At 42.7% G+C, this 16160-nt stretch overlaps 1 long non-coding RNA gene across 1 annotated transcript in view; it reads left to right on the top strand.

Moving 5' to 3' along the window:
* Positions 1–350: 350 nt before the first annotated feature.
* Positions 351–16160, top strand: part of LOC138917149 (uncharacterized) — a 51910-nt gene continuing 36100 nt past the window's right edge. The window contains exons 1-2 of the long non-coding RNA XR_011424701.1: positions 351–577; positions 3944–4115. This is a non-coding gene — a long non-coding RNA (uncharacterized lncRNA). The remainder of the gene's footprint in view (positions 578–3943; positions 4116–16160) is intronic.

The following is a 16160-nucleotide window of genomic DNA, read 5'->3' as shown; positions in this document are numbered from 1 at the left end:
CATAAGCTTATGGAGTACGTGGTGGGCAGAATTTCCTGCATTATTTAAACTTGTTCTCTTCTTCCTTCTGACCACCCCTGCAACAGATTTGAATCTTCAGATATTAAATGCATGACTCTTATGGTTTTGTTTTGCTTCCTAATTATACCATTTGATTCACTTCTTTTTCTTCTACACATTGTTGACAAACTTTTCACCTTTATGGAAAGCAAAGCTAATATATCTGTCCAACCACAGATGACTGAAGAGGAGATGTCCTATCTTAGCCAAATGGATGCTTGTTCACTCCTGGAACAGTAGATATGTCATACTCTACATGTCAGCCTCTATTACCTCTTTTCTGACTTCAGACTTCTGAAGAGCTGCGCCCCAGGCAGAAGTGGGGGCTGTTGTCATGCAACCTCGACTGGCCTCTGAGCTGGATCTTCACTTTGCCTCTCCAGTTCCACTCTCCACTCTTCTCCATCCTGCTCTGTGCCCTGGCGGCTGCATCACCTCGCCTCCTTTGCCTGTAGCATCTGATTGCATTAGGCCATTGGGAAGCACCAGCAGAAGATGGGAAGGCGGAACGAAAGAGGTATCCATCCCACCCCACCCGCATGCGGCTGCAAATGAGTGGTGGTCAGGCTCCTCTGTGGAGACCATGGCCCCACTCTGGACATCCTCTCCACAACTGTCAGCAGGTCTCAAGTGCCCCCTCCCCTTGCTCCTTGGGGCCCAGGGATGGTAAAGCCTTCTTGCTAATACTAATCCTGGAGTGCCGCATCACCCTCATTAATTTCCCTTATCTCTGCCCACTACTTTCTAGGTGGTCCCTTCTGTAAATTCTCTTAAGTTACTCCTTCTGAGTATGTTATGTGTTTCCGGCTGGGACCCCCAACTCTCATAAACTCATGGGAACCAGAGTATCACCAGGAAGTTGAAACTACATGAATGTTCCAAGAAACTGGTATACTTGAGGAAAAATGCCTCCCTTTGGGGACAGCCCAGTGGTGTAGTGGTTAAGTTCCTGTGCTCTGCTTTGGCAGCTGGGGTTCGCAGGTTCAGATCCTGGGCGCTGTGGCGACGTCCCACATAAAACGGAGGAAGATGTTAGCTCAGCAACAACCTTCGTCAAGTAAAAAAAAAAAAGAAAGAAAAGACTCCCTTTTTAAACAAAATTATTATTATTTAACAATTAAGATGTAAAGGCATGCAAGGAACAATACGAGTTCCCATGCATCTAAAGAAATAAAAATATCAATATAGGTGCAACCATGTTTTTTATTTCCTCAGAAGTACAGCCCCACAGTGCTTTCGAGTTGGGGATCCAGGCCAGAGCCTACCTTGATCACAAGAAGACAGTTGTCACCATGAGATAGTCCTTCTGGGGCATTTCGGAAAATAAATGTTGACCTGGTGAGCGAGCAGGCGTGTGTGGCTGTGAGCAAGTTACTTGAAGGAGGTTTGGAGGAATTATATGCTGACCCAGCAGAAATTCTATTTCGGCAATTGCTCTTTCCTGAGTCACTGGGTGTGAGTTGAAAGCACAGGCTTTGGAATGCGACAGGCCCGCCTCTAAATCTTGACTTTTATTCGCTCTCTCTGTGACCTTGAAGGAGCCTTTTCAAGGGAGCTCCTTGGATACAGAGGCCCATTCTCTATGGTAAGACGTGCCCAAGGTGGCGTGGTGCACATGGTGTACAATGGTGTGTAAAGGAGTGTTCACTGTACATGGGGCTTATTGTCGAGCAGAGGAGAGGAGGTGAGCAGGCTGACAAATAGAACGCAAGGTTACATGCCGTAAAGGTGGTGGAATCTTAAGAGCTAGATGATCAAGGTTGCTATCAAGGGAATGGAGGAAAGAACCTTAGAACCACATTGCTTGGCTCCCTTATCCTGCAGATGAGGATACAGACAAGACCACACTCTAAGTTCTAGTTCAGATCTGACTCCTGACTCCCACTTCCATTGTCACTTCTCTACTGTGTTGCCTCTTAGGCCCATTCTAGCTCAAAGTGGAAGTTTTATTCTAGGTAAACTAGATATCAGCACTGTTTCACATTGTAGGGATAAGAAAATACAGATCAGCAAACAAGTTTGCAGTTAGCACTGCCATGTCAAGGCAGTTCTTAGCGCTCTTCCACTCATTGAGTAGAGTAGACAAGAACATGGGATCTGGAATGCTACTGAAAGACTCTCCTCAACCTCATTCAAGTCAAGCTCTTCTGAGCCCTCTTTTTGACTAAACCTTGACCTTGGACTCTGCCTTGGCTCGGTTAGTCCAGTTTTAGCAAGGATCCTGCGGGATCAGTTTAGTGAAAATCCCCCACCCTTGATATCTGATCAGATTCCTCATCTCCCACCCTTGATCTCTTATCCCCCTGGCCTGCCTTCAGCAAGAATCTTGTCAAGTTGGTTTAGCCAGAATCATCCTTATCCCTGATGTTTCCTCTTAACACTTTTCCATCCACTGACCCTCACCCTGCGCCTTGGCTATAAATCTCTACTTGTCCTTGTTGCATTCAGAGTTGAGCCAATCTCTCTCCCCAACTGCAAAACTCCTATTGCAGTGGTCACCCTGAAAAAAGTCTGCTTCACCATTTTTAACGAGTCATAAATAATATTTTCTTTAGTACTACAAATTTTAGGTATTTGTGTATTATTCTCCTTAACTAAAAAGAAAATAATAATGAGACCTACCTCACAGTGTAAGAATTAATGAAGTCATACATAGATATAGACAGAGATAGAGATAGAGACATGCATATAGATATAGATATAGACATAGATATACACATATCTAGGATAGTGCCTAGGACATGGCAACACTCAATACTTTTTAGCTGTTACTGTTTCTTCCACTAGAATGTAAGCCCCTAAAGGTAGACTTTTAGTCTCTTTCTTTCACTGCTGACTCTCCAGTGCTTAGGAAAGTGCCAGGCACCCAGTAAGCTTTCAATAAATATTTGATGAATGAATAAATGACTGGATGGATTTCCTTATTTCCCTTTCCCAGAGTTTGGAGGGCATGGTAAACTTCTCAAACTTGCCCAAGGTGACAGAAGAAAATTTCTTGTTCTTTCCTCCACCTATTCTGTGCAGTAACCAACTTAGGACAACAGAGAGTACTTTAGGATGTACGCACTCATTCATTCATTCAACAAATATATAATGGTAGCAAATGATAGAGATACAAAGATGAGTAAGAGGGCCGGCCCCATGACCAGGTGGTTAATTTCACCCACTCCACTTCAGCGGCCCAGGGTTTTGCCAGTTCGGATCCTGAGCGCAGACATGGCACCACTCATCAGGCCATGCTGAGGCAGCATCCCACATAGCAGAGCCAGAAGGACCTACAACTGGAATATACAACTATGTACTGGGGGGCTTTGGGGAGAAGAGAAAGAAGAAGAAGAAAAAAAAAGATTGGCAACAGATGTTAGCTCAGGTACCAATTATTTTTGAAAAAGATGAATAAGACTCTGAGTAAGGGTATAGGAAGATTACGTGCCACGTACAGGTGATTTCTAGCATCACTTGAATGTTGCTGCTGCATCAAGGGCAAAGCATGTGTTAGCAAAAGATGAAATTGGACAAGTAGGCAAGGGCCATATCATGGAAGGCTTTGAAGGCTGTCTCAGGTTGGGTTCCACGGAAGCAGCCCCTAAGACCAGGAGTTAGGTGCAAGTGATTCATTAAGAAGTGCTCCTAGGAAAATCTGATAAGAGAACCGGAGGAGCAAGATGGAGAAGGGGAGGAAGCCAACTGTGGTAGCCAGTATCTGAGATGGCCCCCAATGATCCCCACTTCCTGGTATTCTTTCCTGCAGGCCCCTCCCACATTGTACCAAGAGTGATCTGTGGGACTAACAGCGCATAGCAGAAGAGATGCATGCCCCTCAAGAGATTAGGTTCTGCTTAGGTGCTCTCTTGCTCACTTCCTAGCTCTCTCCTTCTCTTAGATCATTTGATTTGGGAGAAGATACCTGCCATGCTGTGTGAACAGCCCTATAGAGAGGCCCATCTGGCAAGGACTGAAGCCTCTTGCCAACAGCCTTGTGAGTGATCTTGGAAGCCGATTCCCTATGACCATCAGATGACTGCAGCCCCAGCTGACAGCTTGACTGCAGCCAGGTAAGCTGCTCCCAAATTCCTGACCCTCAGATACAGCAGGAAATAATAAATGTTTGTTTGGAGCCATTAAGTTTTTAAGGAATTTGTTGTGCATCAATAGATAAATAATATACCAAGTAAGGGTGTGATTTCAGGCAAGGTCCTGCCCTTAACTTGATCCTGCGAAGGAGCTCTGGAGTGTAAATTACACCTCAGAGTTTGTCCTTACTTGAGGCAAGGGAGCTGGGTTTTCCTCCTCTTGTTTCAGTCAGTCGATGGCCTGCCCTGACACTTCTGACTCTGTACCTGTGGACAAAGAGGCTCCCTTCGTGCATGGGCAGTCTTCCCGGGAGTCTAAGGTGTGCTGCCGTAGAAGCGCAGTATACAGAAGCTAGGAGGGGAGACGTACCCAGAAATAGTGGAAGAGATTCAGAGGGATCTGGGCTGAGCCCTGATGGTGTCTGCTAACCAGAACATACCTGGCCTTGGACTTCAGCCTGTAGGTGATAGGGAGCCACCATAGAATTTCAAGCAAGGACATGACAGAATATGTTTTCTGTCTTGGCTGTGATCACTGGCAGCCAAAGAGGTAGACGATATTATAAAGCTGTCATACAATGATTTAGGCCAGAGATGCCAAAGATGGGAAGGAAGTAATGGACACAAGAAACATTGGGGGCAAAGTCAGCAGGATGATGATGGAGCATTGGGGCAAGGAAGAGGGAGGAATTATGGATGGCTTCTGGGCTCTTAACTTGGGTGATGGAGAGAGGGAGAGAAAGACTTAAGCTCTTTTGGCTGGTTTTCTCCTTCCCTCCATCCCTTCTTTACATATCTTTATTAAACAGCTATTCTAAGAACCTTGCTAATGCTATGAAAGTTATAGTTGCAATCTAAATAGTCTTGAATTTAAGGCAGGACCAGAGATGTAAACAACTAATTACAACGCTACCTGATAAGCACAATGATTTTGGAAAATAGAGGTTTCCTTATTTGCATCATTCCTCTGTTATAAACCACCGTTCTTTCATCGTCTCTGTTTTCCCCTCCCCTGATTTGTCTCTTCCTGCTTGTTCTCCTTCCCTCATCTCCATTTTCTTTTCCCCCATTAATTCCCTGGGTCATTTAACATCTCGGCTAAAAGTTTCTGTGTACCCTGCCTCAGTTTCTGTATTCCCTGCCCTGCCATTATTGCTGTGTTACTTAACTCTGCAGTACCTGTAGAAAGCTTTTCTACTGGATCAAACCGTGCGTGTGTCTGCATTGATGTTTTCCGTGTTGCTTGGGTTCCCCAGAGAGGCCGGTGCCTGAAATGTGGAATTTGATATTCAGCAGCACTGCGTGTGAGGCTCACAATGTCCTGTGTCTCAGGTGTGCAAATGACAAGGTGTTTAGGTTTCTGAGAAGTGTCACTCCTCAGTAGACGTGGATAGTTCATAGTGATCATCATTAACAATTGGATTTTCCAGTTCCAAGTCCCCCTGGGTTTTTAGCGCTTTGCTTGTGCTCACAGCAGCAAGCCAGATGCTCATCCTTGTAGTTCTCCTGGGGAAGCAGGCTTGTGGCAGGCAATGGGATTGGCAAAAATACTGCTGGAACTAATGGGTTCCCCAGCAGTCTCCCTACCTATAGCCTCATTACTTAGAGTGGCCTCCAATGCCCCTCTCCATCCTACTTCCTCCTTGCTATTTTCCTGATCCTGTTCAGATCTTCCCGTTGTCCCACTAACTTTATATAAGGTGATGAGAGAAGAGTTGGCAAGATGGAACCCAACACGGGCTCAGAGGTGAAGATGCCTTTAGCTCCTAGTCTCTTACTCACCTCCAATCCTGAAATCACTACTAAAAGTAACATGGATAAAACCTAATAGCAACAACTAACTATGTTTGTGACCCGACTGCTAATTAGGTCCACATCTTGGTTTCTGCCCTTTCTCTTCTCCCCTAAGTCACAAGGGCTTGGTTTACTCATATGAGTTTGCTAAAGTAAAACTAACAAATTTATCTTCCTGCCACAGGTAGTGAACACCAGGAGACACTACTTTGGACTAAGAATCTCCTTGTTGTAAAAGGAATCTTTGCAAGCCTTTTAAGATAGACTCCAGTTTGGGGTAGACTTGGCAAATTGGTAGTTTCTTTCCTACGTCATCCTCTCTGTTACTCTGCTACTCAGTCTGGGATCAGAGTGTGACCGAGCATGGCAGACTAAGACACTGCTGTCAAATATTGTTCTCTAGCTCATGATGTAGAGACACTGACAATTTCCTTGTGTGACTCCCTTTTTAAGTGAACACAAAGGTGGCATCTGGGCCATTTATTCATTGGTCAATCTAAGTACGTGATACAAGTGAGATGGGGTGGCAAGGTCAGCTTTTGCTTGACCTCTAGGCAGCAAGGAAAGTTGTCTGATACTGCTTTCAATGTTACATGGTGTCACAGTAGGCAAGGAAAGACTTGCTTTTAAGTTTGCTGAATTACAAAGCTGTCTAGCATATCTCCTTAAACTCCATTTTAACTCATCATTGAGACTTTAATTTCAATGACTATGTCCTTTCCTATAATTTCTATTTGGCCCCTTTTCAAGTATTCTTGTTCTTTTTCATAATGCTCTGCTTTTTCCAAAGTTAGCTCCTGCACAGGACTGGCAGTGGTGTTCCCCGTTAGGTGAGAGTTCAGCTTGAGTGGGCATCAGACTCAGATTTCAGGATTTCATCCTCTAAGTCAGGTCCAGGTGTGAGTGAGGCTCCTGGGTGTGGTTCCTTGGGTATGCTTCCTCTCAGTCTAATGACTTGGAGAGACAAATCCTCTGCTCCTCCACACTCCTAATATATAATGGTGATTTAAGTATGGAACTGCAGCAGACACTCCAGTTCGAAAAGGTGTGTGTGGGAGAGAGATACGTATCAGTCACTTGTCCATAGCCATTCTGAAATCTAGCCAGGCAAACATCAGTTGTTGATTCGTGTTCAGTCTTACGCCTTGATTATTGAGTTGTATGGACTCCTTATATATTTTGGATATTAACCCCTTATCAGATAGAGATGATTTGCAAATATTTTCTCCATTTCTGTAAGCTGCCTTTTCATTTGTTGACTGTTTCCTTTGCTGTGCAGAAGCTTCTGAGTTTGATGCAGTCCCACTTGTTGATTTTTTATTTTCTTGCTTGAGCTTTTGTTATCATATCCATAAAATCCTTGCCAAGCCCGATATCAAGGATGTTTTTCTTTGACATTTTCTGGGAGTTTATGGTTTCGGGTCTCACATTTAAGTTTTTAATCCCGTTCAAGTTAATTTTGTAAGTGGTGTAAGATAGAGGTCTAGTTTCACTCTTTCGCATGCGCATATCCAGTTTTCCCAACACCGTTAATTGAAGAGACTATCTTCTCCCCATTGAGTATTTTTGGTTCCCTTTGTAGTGCCATCTTGGACTTGACCCTTGCCATGAGACCCTTTTATACTTTGAGAATCTTTTGCTGGGACAGATTGGGCATAGGAAATAGTTTAACTTTTTAATTTTGGCTTTTTTATAATTCTTCTAAATTCCACTTGAAAACTGAACGGTTTGCTCACTAGTTCATCTCCTTCGTCTTGGATTTTTCTATAGTTTTAGATTAAGCCAGAGAGCACGTTCAGCATCCTGTCAAGATCACTCCTTAGCCAAATGACTGAGTTCTTAGGTACATTTCTGATCCTCTATGTTACGATGGATGAAAATTTTGCCATATTTAATGCCACTACAAAACAATGATCTCCTTTCTACCATCTTTCTTTCTTTCTTTCTTTCTTTTTCCTTTTTGGTGAGGAAGATTGGCCCTGAGCTAATATCTGTTGCCAATCTTCCTCTTTGTTTTTTTCCTCCCCAAAGCCCCAGTACATAGTTGTATATCCTAGTTGTAAGTCATTCTAGTTCTTCTACATGGGACACTGCCACAGTATGGCTTGATGAGCAGAGTGTAGGTCCGTGACCAGTATCCAAACTGGCAAACCCCAGGCTGCCAAAGTGGAGTGCACGAACTTAACCACTTGGCCATGGGGCCAGTCCCCACAACCAGCTTTCAATGACTTTTCCCTCACTTAATTGTAAGTTTTTACCTACAGCCTCCTTGAGGATCTTTAAACTCCCATGAACACTATGCTTGAAGCTCTTTAGACTTTTACTAACAGTTTAACAGTAGACTTGACTAATATGCCATCCAGCCATAAAGCCTGTGCCACGTGTTTTAGTTTAGTTTTTTTAATGGAAATACCCAACTTCCAAGTGTAAAACTTGCGTCCCATTAGTATTGCTGCATAAGAAATTAGCCTGAAATTTAGAGGCTTAAAACAGCCATTTGAAGTATACAATGAATGTCCATAATCCAACAACAAAACAACAGAACCTGATTTAAAAATGGGCAAAAGACTTGAACAGACAATTCTCCAAAGAAGATAAGTATACGGCCAACAAGCGTATGAAATTATGCTGAATATTGCTACTCACAAGAGAAATGGAAATCAAAACCACAATAAGGTATCACCTCATACCCGTTAGGATGCCATCTCAAAAGAACAGAAAATAATAAGTGCTGGCAAAGATGTGGATAAATTGGAACCCTTGTACACTGAAGGTGGAAATATAAAATGGTACAGCTGCTATGAAAAACAGTATGGAGAGTCCTCAAAAAATTAAAAATAGAATTACCAGGTGATCTGGCACTCTCACTTCTGGGCATATATCCAAAGGAATTCAAAGCAGGATCTTGAAGAGATATTTGCTTATCCATGTTCATCACAGCATTATTCACAATATCCAAGAGGCGGAAGCAACCCAAATGTCCGTAGACAGATGAACGGATAAAGAAAATGTGGCATATACACACAACGAAATATTATGCAGCCATAAAAATATAAGGAAATTCTGACACATACTACAACATGGATGAACCTCGAGGATATTATGCTAAGTGAAATAAGCCAGTCACAAACAGAGAAATCCTAGATGACTTCCCTAATATGAAGTATCTAAAGTCCTCTAAATCATAGAGACAGAAAGCAGAAAGGTGGTGGCCAAGGACTCGGAAGGAAGGAGAATTTGTCTTCAATGGGTATAGTTTCAGTTTTGCAAGATGAAAAGTTCTAGAGATTGGTTGCACAACAACATGGACTATACATTTAAAAATGGTTAGGATGGTAAATTTAATGTTATGTTTTTACCACAATAAAAAAATAAACCAGCCCTTTAAGTTTTCCCATGGTCTGTGGGTCAAGAATCCAGGCGAGGCCCAGCTAGAGGTTCTCATGAAATTGTAGTCCGAAGTTAGCAGGTGCTGTAGTGATCTAAAGGCTTAACCGGACTGGATGTACAATATTACTTATCCTCATGACTGGCAGGTGATGCTGGCTGATGGGAACTCAGCCAGGACAACTGATTAGAGTACCTACACGGCGGCCTCCCCAGCTGGCTTGAGCCTCCTCACAGCATGCTGGCCTTAGGTCAGTCGAACTACTTAAATGGTGGCTCCAGACTCCAACAGAAGTGTTCCAGCAAAAAAGATGAAAACTGTACTGCCTTTTTTTCAGATTTAGCTTCAAAAATCACACAACATTACTTCTGCCACATTCTGTTGGTTACACATGAGTTAGAAGCCTGCCTAGATTCAAGAGGAGGGGACATAGACCCGACTTCTTGATGGAAGGATTGTCCAAGAACATAAATATACATAAACATATATAAAATATAAATATATAATTTGTGGATAGATATTAAAACTGATATAATAGCTAAGCCTTAAACACATTAATCCTTGAAACATCCAATCCAATTACAAGATAGAACATTTCCCTAAAAATTGAGAGACAGTGAACTGTGCAGAAGATAATTCTCAGCTCAAGGACCTGGATATATCTTTCTTTAGATATCCAGAAAACTAGACCAGGATTGGCAAACTTTTTCAGTAAAGGGCCAGATTGTAAATATTTTAGGCTTTGTAAGCCATCTGGTCTCTGTCACAACTCCTCAGATCTGCTGTTATAGTACAAAAGCAGCTGTAGACAATACACAAACAAATGAGCATGGCTGTGTTTCAATAAAACTTTATTTATAACAATAGGCAGTGAGCCAAATTTGGCCCGCAGGTCATTGTTTCCTGACCCTCGGTTTAGACCATGGTTCTTTCTGGAGCTCCACACTAGCCAGGGAGGTGACAGCTCTCAGTGGTAGATATCTGAAAGTGATGTTGTTATTGACAAGTCTGCCCTCAGGTAGCTTGAGACCCTTCCTCCACTGACCTCTGACGGCTAATTGAGAGTCTGAAGCTACTCCTGAATTTCCCTCATGATCAAAGTACCAGATGGGAGAGTTTATATAAAAATCCATTTACATAAAAATACTATTTCTTTTAATACATTCAAAGATCTGGCAAGGCAGATCCTATATTAAAGCCTAGTGACTGTTTAGTCTTGGCTGGTGGACAGCAAAAATCAGGTCAATCAACAGGTCCTTGAAGAATCTTTCGGGGCCGTGGTTAGTGGAGAGGATGGGATGGATTCAAACTAGGGCTTGGGTTCCAGGGAGAAGTCTGTCAGATTAGGGCAGTTCCTCCATCTCAAGAGATAGTCTGGGGAACCAGAAAATTATCAGAAGAGCAACTTTTAGTGAGGACCAAATTAAAAACCCAGCATTAAGATTTAGGGCCCAATAAAAGCTGCTAGGAAGACTCAGCTACCTCATTATCAGAAGAAGAACATCAGAGAGATCGATGATCTCTGACTCAGGACCTAATTCATCACGTGTCCCTTTATGGCCAGTGTCACTGCCAGGTCTTGTACTTTCTAGTTGGGAATCTGTGTTAGTACAAAGGAGAGACAGTGACATTTGACTTAATGTCGTGGCCCTTTGTCTGCTCTATCTGAACTCCCAAGTTAAATCAACTCCGGTTATTTATATGGTCTCTGGGGCTGTGTTTCAAGAGAAAAAGTGTTCACTCTTATTTATAGCTCTAACTCAAAGGCTGAACTGTACTGTAAAACAGCTAACATGTCACCCAAGAGTTGCACACTATTATCTTGACACAGAGCTGCATTTTCATTCTTTTTCATGATTTCAGTCTAGGAACGTGCAGAATGGGATTGCTGCCGCGGAAGAAGTCAGTCTTTCTCCTACAGTCCTCTTGCCTTTCTCTTTATTCCTTCTGTGTCTTGTAACCACAGGGGTTTGACCACACGGGGGTTTGACCACGGCCACACAGACAGACATTGACTATTGGTAACTGACACATTTCTAGGGCTCAAAAGTATATTGAGCTTCTGAAGATAGTGAGTGACTTCTAGAGCGTGGAAGAGAGAAAAGATGCAGTGTTACATAGTGGTGAAGTGCATAGGCGATCTGGTTTCAAAATTTGTTCTGCCACTTACTGGTAAGTGTGTGTGGCCTCCGTCAATCTGTTTAATCTCTCTGGGACTCAATTTCTTTATCTCTAAAGTAGAGGTGATTATACACACTACCTAGGGTTCTTGTGAAGATTGTGCTAATATTTATAAAGCATTTGACACAGGGCTGGGCACAATGTATTCCCTCAATTAACAGAAGCTGTGATAGATATAATTAATGTTCAGCATATGTTCATTTCCTCCTCGCACCCTGATGTCGACAGGGTTGTGTACTTGATGCCCCATTGATGTTGGACTTTGCCAAATGACTTGTATGGGCCTGAGGAATGTAGGTAGAAATGACTGCACATGAATTCTGAGCTTAGGCTTTAAGGGTATCATATGTTTCTGCTTGCCCCTCAGGTAGCCACTATTTTTTCTCCGAGGTAGCCTGGGTCCCAGAAGTGGGAGCAGAACTCTTCCGGACGACTTGAGCCAGACCTGAAATCTGGAGCCAGCCCAGGAGACTGTAGCTGAAGATAGCTGACCCCTGACCTGCAGGCACATGAGTGAGAAATAATTGCATGTTGGGGTATGCCACTGATATTTTGTAGCTTGTTATGCAGCGACAGCTAACTGATACAACCAAAAGAAGATTAATCAAACACACGAGGAGCTTTCAGCCCAGGCATCAGGGAGACAAAGGAGTGAACGTCAGTAAAACCAGTTATCATACTCACTCTGCCAGAACTACATTGGATGATCCCTGAGCAATGTGCTTTGTCTGTCTGCCTCTGGTTTCTTCTAATGTGAGGAGATTATACTGATTTTAGATGACCCAATATGGTATCAATTTTAGCTATAAGCTTTTATGTATCTATAGAATTACTGTCTTGTGAACATAGACTAATCTGTAATGTTTGCTCAGAAACAATAAGGCTGAAAGGGGCTGAGATTAAAGTCAATAAAATGACGAATGACAAGGATAAATTGAACAGAGTCTTCTTCTAAATTCCTGGCAGAGTGTAAAGAAGGACTCTGAGAGATTTGGGGAGTTAGATTTAGGACCAATGAAAAGAGCTACATTTACAATTGAAAGAAACTTTTGGACCTACTTCTCACAAAGTAATCTCAACGTGATAATACAGCCAAATATATAAACTTTCAGCTTCCAGAAGGTTTAAAGTCCAGGGGTCACGGATGAATTTCGTCGACTAGCACAGCGTTTTTAAAAAATAAATGACCTGTCAATATGTAAAAGTGGGAGAGTTTATGTAAAAACTCATTTTCATGAAAATACAATTTCTCGTGAAACATTCAAAGATCTGGCAATGCAGATCGTCTCTTAAAGCACACGAACAGCTGTTGGAGCTAAGCAAGAGCTTCCTCCTTTTTTTTTTTTTTTAAAGATTTAATTATTTTTTCCTTTTTTCTCCCCAAAGCCCCCCAGTACATAGTTGTATATTCTTCGCTGTGGATCCTTCTAGTTGTGGCATGTGGGACGCTGCCTCAGCGTGGTTTGATGAGCAGTGCCATGTCCGCGCCCAGGATTCGAACCAACGAAACACTGGGCCGCCTGCAGCGGAGCGCGCGAACCCAACCACTCGGCCACGGGGCCAGCCCCAAGAGCTTCCTCCTTTTGATAGGACTTAAACTTTCTAATTCTCTCGGTTCCCCTCCTGGCCTGTATCACCTGCCTTGCCCCAAAGCCTTTTGAGTTTACAATCTTTGGTTTTGACGAACCCCAATGACTCATCCTGAATTGATATACAGGGCTCTTGAGTGTGTGAAAAATCAGCATTAATAGTTTTAGGTTGTCGTCATGAAGGGTAACTGGATCCTTTCCCAAGGAGCTTTCTGGAGCCTCTATCCTGGAGAACTCAGAGCTCTATTTTCCATGCCCTTTATAGAAAGCAGGTTAGCAGAGGGTCTTTCAATCATTCGAAGTAGGATGGGCAACTTCGTGTCAAAAACTGAACCCATCGTCTCATCTCCTTGATGCGGGGTCGGTGAGCCGAGGAGTCGAAAGAAAGATTTCTTAGACTCTTAAGATCTGGCAGTAGTGCTCTTTTATTTAGAGAATAGTGTGGAATAGCATGGGGACAGGACCCATGGGCAGTCAGAGCTTCTGCTGCCCCCGCTGGCATGGGGACAGAGCCCATGGGCAGGCAGAGCCGCTGCTGCTGCCCCTGCTGGCATGGGGACAGGACACATGGGCAGGCAGAGCTGGTGCGTGGGGACAGGACCCACGGGCAGTCAGAGCTTCTGCTGCTGCCCCGAGTTGAGGGTTAGGGCTAAATTTAAGGCATAGGTATATGATTCATCTCTTTACAAGACAAAGGAAAGAACATGAAAAAAAGTTAAAATGGTATCAGTGCAGGTGGGGTCTGGTCATTGGGTGATCCCATGACTTTTAGACAAGAATCAAATCGGATTAAGTAAAGGTTAGAAAGGTTAGACGCCACCACCCTAAACCAGTTACATGAGATTGCCAGACAGCAACCAACTTAAGTTCTTGCCTTCCCCATTAAGAGCTTCTAGAGATAAGACCATTCCCCCTTCTTCCTGGCACAGAGAGGGAGGCATCTTCACAGATAGAGGTTTCCCTTAGAAATGTAAATGTTTCCCAACAAAGGGGCAGACAAAGTCCACTCCTTGGAGCCTGAATCTCATCTGTAGTTTTAAAACTAACCAGCCTAAAAATCCTCATCATAAGCCATTTTAAAATTAAGCAGCCTAAAAATCCTCATCATCCTAACTTCTTGCTTCCCCTTTATTCCACGTTTTAGTTAATGGTACCACCCCTTCTTTCAGGCTGGAAACCTAAAGACCACCTCATTTTCTTCTTCCTTCCTTCACTGTAACCAAGTTCACATCCAAATTACCAACTTGTCTGAAATCTTCTTTGTGTCAATCCTCTTTATTCTGTTCACATGGCTACTGCTTTAGTACAGATTTACATCCGGATTATGTAAAAAAAAAACCTAATTGATATGTCTGATTTTTCATATATCCCCGTCCACACTCAAACTTTATACCATAACCAGAAAGAGATTATCTAAAACATGCATTAACCTATTCATGTTACTCCTTTTAAAAACTTTTCAGTAGTTGATCTGCCATTGCCCACAAATTACAAACTCCTCAATGCAAAAGTTTTCAAAATTTAGTTCTGTCTTACTGCTTCAGTCTCATCTCTTGCTACCCTTTTCCACATACCCTATGGCATAGCCACTCTGACACAGTTGTCAAAATAAACTCTTCATGTATATAACTTTATTTTTTTTCTGGTCTCCCTGGCTAGAATGTTCCACCTTCCATGGCTGTGCAGAAAACTTTTACTCAAATATGAAGTCTCAGCTCAAAGATCACTTTTTCTTCGGAATCTTTTTTGGTTCTCCTCAGCTGTAGGTTAGATTTGGCTGTATCCCTTCTTACTGTTCCAATAGCTATTTCCAATTTTATCTGTTAGAAGATTTACTCTGATGGGCGTAGTTAGTTGTTTACCTATGTTTCTTTGCCACATTATTGACTTCTTGGAAGACAAGATTAAGTTTCATTACTTCTTGTAGCTCCACCATCCCTCACAATGCTGGGAGCATTATAGGTACCAGTAAATGGTTGCTTAAAGAAGGAATGAATGAGTTACTAACAGACCTCTCTTTGTCCCCTAAATGAGGTAAGACCAGTATGGGGTTCTTTGTAGAGGCTTAGAGAACACTCGTGTTCATTTCTTTCTGTCCCATTAAACCGTTCAGCCAACTCCCACCTGCACATTTAACCCTCTGTTGCTTTCCTCTTTCCTAGATCTTTAATTCTCTTAAGTTTGCATACCAGTTCCCAATACTCACCTTAGGATTGCCCGCTCAACTTTGGCTACACATTGGAATCATCTGGGGAGCTTTCAAAGTATCAGGGACTTGATTTCATCCACAGAGATTTTAGTGTAACTGGTCTGATTTTGATGTAACCAAGCCTGAGCATTGGCGTGATTCTAATGTGCAGCCGAAGTTGAGACCTCTTGTTCTAGATCTTGAGCTGGTTTTCCCTTCCAGCTCCACGTAACAAAGTTGTTGACAAGAGATTATCCGCACTTTTTCAGTGGCTCTCTAGGTTCCAGACTGGTCAGATGAGTACTAACCAGCTACCTTATGTGCAAGGGAAATCAGATATGGTAGTTAAAACAAAAAAAAATGAATATAGGCTCTTCATGATCCTTTAAATATTCATGTTATCTTTCTTGATTTATAAAACAAACCCGGCCCCCACAAGAATTTAACATTGTAGTATTTCCTGTCTTTCCTATATTTTGGTTCTGGGACCTGGAAGCTATGGCTTTACTGTCCTTTCTGGCTTTTCTCTCAACATTCCTGTTCCATTGAAAACAGTCATCTTTCACTCAGCATCAAAATGTCATGCTAAGAGAGTTTTTAGTATCCAGCTTGTAAGCCAGGGTGAATCTTGAAACTGGCTCTCTGCTGGAATATAATCAGCATGATCCAGGGGTCTCTCCAGCCTTAATCCAGCTGGAGCCATCTTTTAGAAAAGCACTGGGAATATATGCCATATGTTGGGGAGTGAGGGCAGTCATATGGATGTATTTCTAAACTATGTGATAACCCGTAGAAATTTTTTAAAATATGGATACCTGGGCTCCATTCAAAACCTCTTGAATCAGGATCTTGTGATTCTAAACATCTGCATTTCCAAAAATTCCAAA

The sequence above is a fragment of the Equus caballus genome, chromosome 13 (genome assembly GCF_041296265.1).
Source record: "Equus caballus isolate H_3958 breed thoroughbred chromosome 13, TB-T2T, whole genome shotgun sequence".
NCBI lineage: Eukaryota > Metazoa > Chordata > Mammalia > Perissodactyla > Equidae > Equus > Equus caballus.
Note: the sequence above shows the minus strand (reverse complement) of the source record. Positions and strands in the feature narration are given on the sequence as shown.